The sequence below is a fragment of the Melanerpes formicivorus genome, unplaced genomic scaffold (genome assembly GCF_026170545.1).
Source record: "Melanerpes formicivorus ecotype bairdi unplaced genomic scaffold, bMelFor1.0.p_v2 SCAF_19, whole genome shotgun sequence".
NCBI classification, from domain to species: Eukaryota; Metazoa; Chordata; class Aves; order Piciformes; family Picidae; genus Melanerpes; species Melanerpes formicivorus.
Window position 1 is genome coordinate 11,549,464 of NW_027142371.1, and position 10,109 is coordinate 11,559,572.

Here is a 10,109-nt window from a genome sequence, read left to right on the forward strand (position 1 = left end):
AAAATGTTGATGTGCTTTATTTTCTGTGACCTGTTGCACAACAGGGGGGGAAAAATGAATGTTAAGAGCATGTCAGTATCGCCTTTGTAATATTTTCTCTGACAAAGGGAAGAAAGAGGGTGCAAAATCCATTTATGTAGCAATGGGAAACACTCTTTCAGTGTAACATGCTGTTATTGATACTCTATTTACTGCTCAAACTGTAATGAAATGGTTACTTCCTGATATAGCCTTTGTACTGTAAGCTACTTCATTTTATTTTGTCATTTCTTGTTCCTAAGAAATAAATATCCAAATTTAAGGCTTGGGCTGGTTATGTTTGAAATGAAAGCTGTACCTTTATCACACAGCCTCCTTACCTGCCCAAGCTGTCTGGCTGTGGTCTAAACCAGTGAACTTCCATCAACCTTGAACTGGTCTTTGCGCCTCCTCTGCAGGAGGGCCACAATGCTTGTCTCCCACAGCCTGCAAGCACAGGATACTCAACACAATCCAGCACCCAAGTATCCAAGACCCAGCTGCTGCTTGTGTCTGCAAGTTGGCAGACATATGGGGGAAAAGACTTGCTAGGTTTGAGGGAAACTCCCATCAGTGAAGTTTGCCCTGAGAAATCCCTCCTGAGACCTTGGCAAAACCGAAGAGGGTCCATGCTGGTTTATAGCCCTGCTGTGCTGTTAGGAGCAGCAAACAGAGAGTGGTTACACCCTGGGCTTTGAGCATGTGGCAGGCACAACCTGAAGTATGGAACTGGAGATGTGGGCTTCCAGAAAGACCTGTGCTGCACAGAGAACAGCTGCTGTGCTGAGATCCAGGTGGCACCACAGAAAAGACTGGCTGTTGTCTGAACTCCTGCCTTGTTTGTCTTCACCACTTGCTTTTTCCCCTTTTGCAGGGCAATTTTATCTTGGCTATTATTTCTGCAGCAGCTCTGGCCAGAAAGCTGAGCAGATGAGGACTTGATTTCCCTAGGAGCTTATGTGCAGCAAAGGAGACTACTCTCACCTCAGAGAATTTGTTGCTGAAAACCAAAGCAGGTTTACTGTGCCTTAGCAGTGAGTTTTCCCTTCTTACCTTCCCCTCTTCTGCATGACCCATGGCCTCTCCAGCATCTATTTTCTAACAGAGATGTAATTTTGTGGGAACAGAACACTTGGGTATCAGCCACAATATTAAAGTGGCTTTATACTTAATGAGCAAAAATCAGTCACCTCCACACGGCCTGCAGCTCCTGGTTAAAGATCTGTGGTGAAATAGCTCAGCTGAGCACTAGGAAAATGCACAAAATATTCATTGCTTTTTAGCCACTCAGCCCTGTTGCTTTTATTTCTGACAGAGAGAAGCTTGCTTGGAAAGCAGCAACAAAATGCAATTTCACTATTTGGAATCATTCACACCTGGAAAATTCATCTCCTAAAATCTGGCTGAAATGCACCCCTTGGTGCTTCCAGATCAGAAGAGCAGGAGCTTCCATTGTCCTTACACCTTCAGTTATTAAAGAATCAAATCATTTATTCTATGGATTCTTTTCTTCAGCCCTGCTCAGATAAAAGGTGCATTTTTCAGGCCAGTGCATGTCTTTAGCAGTGGAAACCCACAGCACGTGGTACTGTCCCTGTTTGCTGGCTGCAGGAGATCTTTGTGCACTGGAGACACCATGGCAGAAATCCAGACCATGTCACAGAATCATAGAATTGTTAGGAAGGGGCCTCAAGGATCATCCAGTTCCAACTCCCCTGCCATGGGCACCTCACACTAGAGTAGGTTGCTCACAGCCACATCCAATCTGGCCTTAAAAACCTCCATCAATGAGGCTTCCACTACCTCCCTAGGGAACCTGTGCCAGTGTCTCACCGCCCTCATGAGGAACAACTTCTCCCTAACATCCAATCTCAATCTACCCATTTCTATTTTTTTTCCATTCCCCCCAGTCCTATCACTCCCTGACACCCTAAAAAGTCCCTCCCCAGCTTTCTTGTAGCCCCCTTCAGCTACTGGAAGTCCACAATTAGGTCTCCTTGGAGCCTTCTCTTCTCCAGACTGAATAGCCCCAACTCTCTCAATTTGTCTTCATAGGAGAGGTGCTCCAGCCCTCTGTGATCCTCCTTGTGTTCAAGATGGAGTGAAAAGCATTGCTTCTTCCCATGATTACCTTGGCTCAGGGCTGGCCCCTTAAAAAGCAAAACTCCCAGGAACCAGAGCTCTGAGCTCCTCCCATGCAACCCTCCTACCTTGTGTCATGCAATTGAGCATCACAAAAATGCTGGGGAGGGTCAATGAATTTCTTCTTTCTTTTCATAAAGCACAAGACCTGTGCCTCCAGCCACAAGAAATGCTTTTAATTTGCCCTATATTTCTCTCATTTCAGTTATCAGAGTAATTTCCATAGTTCACCCAGTTCACAGGCGCCTTTTGAAACAAATGCTGCAGTTTAGTTAATGGCTTCATAAAACTTAATAAACATCCACCCAGAAGGTAATTTATTTAAAATGCCTTTAAGCCCTCCTCTGCCTCATTGGATGTGTTTGAACTGTAGATCAGGTTGCAGTGTGTTCATGAGGGTGTGGAAGCAGGAAGGCAGCACGGCGCCGTGATTGTGACAGGTCTCCCATGAGCTGAGCAGCACGAAGCAGAGCAGGAAGCCACTTTGGGCACTCGAGTGCAAACCCTCTCCAGAGGTACACAGAATCATAGAATTGTTCGGGTTGGAAGGGACCTCAAGGATCATCCAGTTCCAAGCCCCCTGCCTTGGGCAGGGACACCTCACACTACAGCAGGTTGCTCAGAGCCACGTCCAACCCGGCCTTAAAAACCTCCAGCAATGAGGCTTCCACCACCTCCCTGGGCAGCCTGTGCCAGTGTCTCACCACCCTCATGGGGAACAACTTCTTCCTAACATCCAATCTCAATCTACCCATTTCTAGTTTTTTTTCATTCCCCCTAGTCCTATCATCCCTGACACCCTAAAAAGTCCCTCCCCAGCTTTCTTGTAGCCCCATTAAGATACTGGAAGGCCACAATAAGGTCTCCTCGGAGACTCCTCTTCTCCAGACTGAACAACCCCAAGTCCCTCAGTCTGTCCTCATAGCAGAGGAGCTCCAGCCCTCTAATCATCCCCATGGCTCTTCTCTGGACACCTTTCAGCACGTCCAGATCTATCATGTAATAGAGCCTCCAGAACTGGACGCAGTAGTCCAGGTGGGGTCTCACCAGGGTGGAGTAGAGGGGGAGAATCACCTCCCTCAACCTGCTGGCTATGCTGGAGCCAGCACAGAGATGATCTTGAGTGCTGTGGGGTGGCCAAATCAAAGTGCTGGGATTGTTCCCCAGGAGAAAAATCCACAGAGGGTAAGAATGCACCAGTTAACTCAGGCTCTGCTGGTTGCTGGGCTCGCTCAGCCAAATGCCACAGGGAAAGGATGGTCAGAGAACGCTTAGGACAGATCAGCTGTACCCACTAGGGAACTGCAACTAATAACAAGAGAGGAAACACAATTGTTTCATTCTTGGAGACAGCCAGCCCAGGTTCTGCTGTTTGTTGGGCTTGCTTAGCCAAATGCCACAGGGAAAGGATGGTCAGAGAACGTTTAGGACAGATCAGCTGTACCCACTAGGGATTGCAACCACTAAGGAGAGAGAAAACAGAAGTGTTTTGTTTTTGAATAGAGGCTTGCTGAAAGCAAAATTAGTGAGAAGAGTCAAAAGAACTTAAATTAAACATCTCAGAGGTGGTCAGGATATCATCACTGCCATGAGTACCACAGCCACACACATATCTGTGCATACTCTCACTATAAATTTTTGATCTTTCCAAAAGAACTCTTCCTTTTTCTTCACAGTAATGGCTGGCTTAGCTGGTTTGCATCACCAGTGACATGCTATTTAATTACACTTGGCTGCTTCTCTGTGAAATCCTGAAGAAATGGGAAGCAAACTCCTTCACCCTTTTAAGGTAAAAATGTCAAACCATCTTGTAAAGCAGGAAGGGACCCCTCTGCTCTCATGCTGCTGCTGCTTGCACAAAGATGTCACAGCTTTGCTGGAAGCTGCAGTTACATAAAGTAATGATGATGAAGGCAAAGCCTGGGAGACCTGCTTCAAGATCTGCAAAGGTACAGTGAGAATAAAGAACTCCTCTCTTGTGAGTGGCATTAGTGTCTCAGATGGACCATTTCATCTCCCTTAGCTTGGTGAAATGCAGTGTGAAGATGAAAGGACAGACACACCACAGTCTGCCATTGCATCAGCTTCAGTTGCATTAAGGGCTGAACCAGTTACCCTGGGATTTCTTTGTTCCTTTCCTCTGGTTCTCCCTTCTCCTGTCTTTGGAAGCTGCTGGGTCAGAAGGGTATGTCCAACACTTCTGCAATGCAGCTTTCAGCCCCAGGCACCACTAAAACACATTACAGTTACTCAGGAGGTCTGATTGCTCTGTATCTCATCACTGCTCCTTAACTATGTCATCTCCAATGGAAACATTCACTGACTATCTCTTTCCTTTATAAACATCTCAGGGCCGAGCAGGTATCAACACCAGGCCACACAGCTCTGTGGTTCATCTCCCTGACAAAGACAAGCAAGGGCCAGAGCTCTTAATAACTGGAGTGTGGGTTGCACAGCATGAAACTCGCTCCTCTGAAATCACATTTGGTGTGGATTGCTCCCTCTGGGCTCAGCCAGAGAGCAAGCACTCAGCAATTCCTGCCATCCCTTACCTGCATGCTGTACACAGCCACTTGTGGACCAAACATTTCACAAACAGGATGTAATAGCAGTCATTACTGAGATGTAATGGTGCTGGAACACTGCTAACAACCTAGCACACTTCATATAGCTGTTGGACTCAATGATCTTAAAGGTGTTTTCCAACTAAAACAATTCCATAGTTGTGTATTTTCATCACTGACACAGAACTCATGCACAGAGAACTTCAGGGATTCACTCAAGGACTGTAATGAAATCTTCTTGTAGACCAGAGATTCAACCCCCAATGTTCCCAGCACTGTCAACTCCAATTCATCTTTCCCTTCATGCTGCAGAAGGAGGTAGCCCATGAGCAATTTTAAGCCTCTATTCCACAAGCAAAAGAAGCCAGTGTTCAACCATTTCAAAGCAACTTCTCACTGGTTGTCAGCAACAGCAACAACCTTGGCACCTGTCAGCTTTCAAAGCGTTCTTGATGCTGCTGTTATCCTTGGTGTCTGCTTCACACAGCTTGCAGGAGGAGAAGGTGAAGCGCTGGGCTCTGAATTCAAAACATGCCCAAACAGGAGCAAACTCCATTAAGTGGAAATGACCTTAGTGGTGCCACGGAGAGCTGCAAGGGACTCTGTGGCACTTGATGTTTTCAACATCCTAGCTCTTCAGTCCACTTGCAAAGCACCTGTCAACAGCACTTTTAGAAGAGCTCCCACACAGAGGACACATTCTGACAAAGTCCCACACTGCTGCAATAAATCATGCTTTGTCTCCCGCCAGACTGGCACTTGGGATATGATTAGTTTTTCTTTACCAACCTCACAAGCATTAAATCACTTTTTATCTTCTTTTTGTGTGTGTGTGTGTGACCATCTCAGAAAACCACCTTTATGTAGCCACTGGTGTTTCCTGACTCAGAACTTGAGATTTACCTCATCACGCTCGGCTTGATCTGGGTTTCGGTCACAACAACCTCATGCAGCGCTACAGGCTGGGGTTGGAGTGGCTGGAGTACAGCCAGGCAGAAAGGGACTTGGGGATATTGGTTGACAGCTGGCTGAACATGAGCCAGCAGTGTGCCCAGCTGGCCAAGAAGGCCAATAGCATCCTGGTCTGCATCAGAAATAGTGTGGCCAGCAAGAGCAGGGAAGTCATTCTGCCCTGTGCTCAGCACTGGTTAGACCACACCTTGAGTCCTGTGTCTAGTTCTGGGCCCCTCAATTTAAGAAGGACATTGAAACACTTGAACATGTCCAGAGAAGGGCAACAAAGCTGGGGAGGGGTTTGGAGCACAGCCCTGTGAGGAGAGGCTGAGGGAGCTGGGGTTGCTTAGCCTGGAGAAGAGGAGGCTCAGAGGAGACCTTATTGCTGTCTACAACTATCTGAGGGGAGGTTGTAGCCAGGAGGGGGTTGATCTCTTCTCCCAGGCACCCAGCATCAGAACAAGAGGACACAGTCTCAAGCTGCACCAGGGGAAGTTTAGGCTGGAGGTGAGGAGAAAGTTCTTCCCAGAAAGAGAGATTGGCCATTGGAATGTGCTGCCCAGGGAGGTGGTGGAGTCACTGTCCCTGGAGGTGTTCAAGAGGAGATTGGATGTAGCACTTGAAGCCATGGTTTTGTTAGTCATGAAGTCTTGGGTGATAGGTTGGACTTGATGATCTCTGAGGTTTTTTCCAACCTTATTGATTCTATGATTCTATGATTTAGGATAAGTAACAGCTACAGGGATTTTAAACCTGGTCATTGTTAACACCTGGTCACTGCTGACACCACAGCAAGGCAGCCAGACCAGGTCATTTTCTTGCACAGAAAAGTGAGCATCCTTCCCAGGGTGGCTTGGTCTAGCAAGACATGTAACTGCAAGCCTACAGGAAAATACAAGAAAATACACATTCTTGGAGCATTTGTGAGCCTAGATGAAGGCCCACAGGCACAACTGGCATAAATCAGTTTGCATCTGCAAAGGAACCCCCTTGGTGGTTTGTAAGTGACCCAGTCCAGTTTGTTTGTTTCTCTTTTCTGAGGCTTTTTTTCAACAGATATCATTTAGCAGGGGGAAAATGAAGAGTTCATTATATTAGCAGCTCCACAGCCAATCTCAAATGCCAGAGGTGCTGAACAGATTAAACCAAAGATCGCAGCTCCTAGCTTGTGTCTGGAAAGCACAGAGACTCCAGTCCTGATGTTGATTGAATACAGGATTGTATCTCTTGCTTATTGCATATATTACAACAGCAAGGAGGGAAAGTGTTTATCACAGCATGCCTCAGTGCTTTTTAATATACTCTTTATCATATAGAGCTCCCTGGCATGCACAAAACACCCTTGCAGATTTCACTTTGTATCTTAATCAGTCTTCATGGACTTTGGGAGACAGAGAAAAATAGATGCTCCCATGCTGCCACCCTCACTCCATTCATACACCATTAAATCCAGCTCCTCATCAAACATCAATGTGCTCAGCTTAGCAAAGCTAACTGGTAGAAAACCCTCTCCCCCTTGCCCTGGGGTGATGTGAGCTCTGTGAGATCAGCCCCGTTGTTATTAACTGATTCCTGGGGGAGAAGTGCTGTCTTCTGCCGGGAAAACATTTCATCATCAAGCTTGAGGAAGACTAAGTGTAAGGGTGAGTGGCAGCTTTATATCTGTGGTGAGCAGGAAAGCCAAAGCTACCCATAGACAAACAATGAAACAGACATTTTGGAGGACTATCTCTGCTCACTCATCAGTCTGGAAGGCAAATGCAAAATTAATGAAGCTCTGTGCAGTGAGGTAGAGGCAGAGAAGGTTTCTTGCTCTGTCTGGCTCCCCACTGCAATGCACGCTGACCCAAAAACTCCAACTTCTCCACGCTTGGGCTTTGAGGAAGATTGTGCCACATCAGCTTAAGATGCAGGATAAAAAGTACAAAGGACTCCAAATGTCTTCAGAAAGCGTGGGCAAGAGAAGTGCACAGCGATAACTCTGTTTGCTCTCTGTGTTTCTGTGTGCATCATGCCATCAAAAGGATTTGCAGACTTTTCCCAGAGAGAAGACAGGTGTGTTAGCAACATCAGCATGTAACAAAAAACCCACTGGAAAATGGGGTGGGGAAAAAAGGAGAAGAAAATATTCTGCTCCTGTCTGATTCTCACATCTTCACAAATCAGCCCAAAGCTTTTCTCTTCACCCAAAATCTCACTTCCACTTGTTTACAACAATTCATCCCCCTGTGCTATTCATTTCCCTTGAAGATTGCCTCCAGGGTCCAGGGTCTGCCTCCATTCCACATCCATCTCTCCAGGAGGCACCGCAGGGTTTGAGGATTGGTTGCCCAGATCGACACAAAAAGTCTGTTTCAGGTAAGAAGGGCCTGTGCGTCACAGCTAGGCTTTGATGAGCCCAACACTTCCTCAGCGGTTGGCACCACAGTACTGGAGAATTAGGAGGTATAGGACTGACAGGAAATACTGAATCAGATGATAGGATGGGAAAGCTGTTCCATAGGGGCACCAGCTGATAAAGCTGAGGGCTGAGGTCATTGTGGATTTATCTGAAACTGCCCCTGTTTCTGGGGAGGCACAAAATGGAGTTTGTCAGGAAGAGTAATAAGACCACGAGCAAAAGGAGCTAGAGGGAGAAAAGGTCTGGTCAGGCAACGTACCCAATGCAGTGGGGTGAAGGAAGCACACAGGTACAACCCCATCGAGATGCTCAGTGAAGCTTCCCCTCACTGAGCATCAGGGTAAAGCAAAGAAGCAAAGAGTTAAGTTTGCTCACATCTCCCAGCAAAGCCTGCTCCCACAATAGCTGTCTCTTTTTTTGCCAGAGTTCTGTATTTTTTAACTGTTCTCAACTCTCTCCTAGAGCAATTACTCCAAAGTGCAACTGAGGACATTTTCCCTTCTGCTCAGATGAAATTCACTTCTATTCAGCTTGGCAATAGCTCCTTGGACCACCTAAGAGCATCTCCTTTCTTTAGTTTCTAATCTGTATGTACCCAGTAACAGGGAGAGGTGCTAAGACACTTGGGAAGACAGCGGGAGAAGAGAGTAGAAGGGGATAAAGAGGATCTGAGCTGGTGCTGCAGAGGCTGAGGGATGGAACACTCACCTGGCTTATGGGAGAGAGAACTGGGATAGCAAGGAAGGAGCTAAACATTCACATCTGAGGAAGTTTGCAGGATTATCTGCTGCCAAAGACAGCTCCAGAGCACATCAAACTTCATGTTTACCAGCACTCCCTTTCCCACATCCATCTTTTCAATCACAGATCTTTTCACAGCCATCCCTGTTCTCCAAATGTTTAATTTGGGGCGGAAATGGTCAGCCCCAGACCCTTAAAAGGAGGGTGTATTTAGATGGGTTTATAGCCAGGTGGGGGTTGGTGTCTTCTCCCAGGCAACCAGCACTAGAACAAGAGGACACAGTCTCAAGCTGCACCAGGGAAGGTTTAGGCTGGATGTTAGGAAGAAGTTCTTCACAGAAAGAGAGATTGACCATTGGGATGTGCTGCCCAGGGAGGTGGTGGAGTCACCATCACCGGAGGTGTTTAGGAAGAGAGTGGATGGGGTGCTTGGTGCCATGGTTTAGTTGATTAGATGGTGTTGGGTGATAGGTTGGACTTGATGATCTCAAAGGACTTTTCCAATGTGGTTAATTCTATTCTATTCCTATTCCTATTCCTATTCCTATTCCTATTCCTATTCCTATTCCTATTCCTATTCCTATTCCTATTCCTATTCCTATTCCTATTCCTATTCCTATTCCTATTCCTATTCTATTCCTATGCCTATTCCTATTGTATTCCTATTCTATTTTATCCTATCCTATCCTATCCTATCCTATCCTATCCTATCCTATCCTATCCTATCCTATCCTATCCTATCCTATCCTATCCCATTCACATCTTTCCAACCAGCTTCTTTTCTGTAGGACTAACAAGCAGAAGTTTGACTTCAGCAGCTGTGGTTACACCCCATGAATGTTTGCACTGAGGATAATGTGTGTTTCTGTTCACATCAAAGTATCTGCTCTATGAAATGGCTTGAGTCAATTCTGCACTTTTACTGTTTGTGAGCAGAATTATTTCTGGCTTATTGGCACCGTGGGGAGATTTATTCCTAGCTTTGTTGCCTTTAATAAGGCTGCAACTTTAATAAGATTTAAATACTGAGACATACAGTATACAGATTTCAGAGCAATTTGCTTGCTGGTCAGGGCACAAAAGGGGAAGCACTTCAATTGAATTGCATTTTAGCTTCTATCTCCTGTTCTAGCAGCATCAATGAATGGCAGTCTAAAATACAGTGCAGCTCCAACCATAAATATTCAAGCTAGAGGTCCTTATTTCCCCTTAAACTCTACTAGAAAATTCAGTGTTACAAAAGTCAAACCCTGAGACCTCATCATCACCAGATGTACCCAGAAAATAAA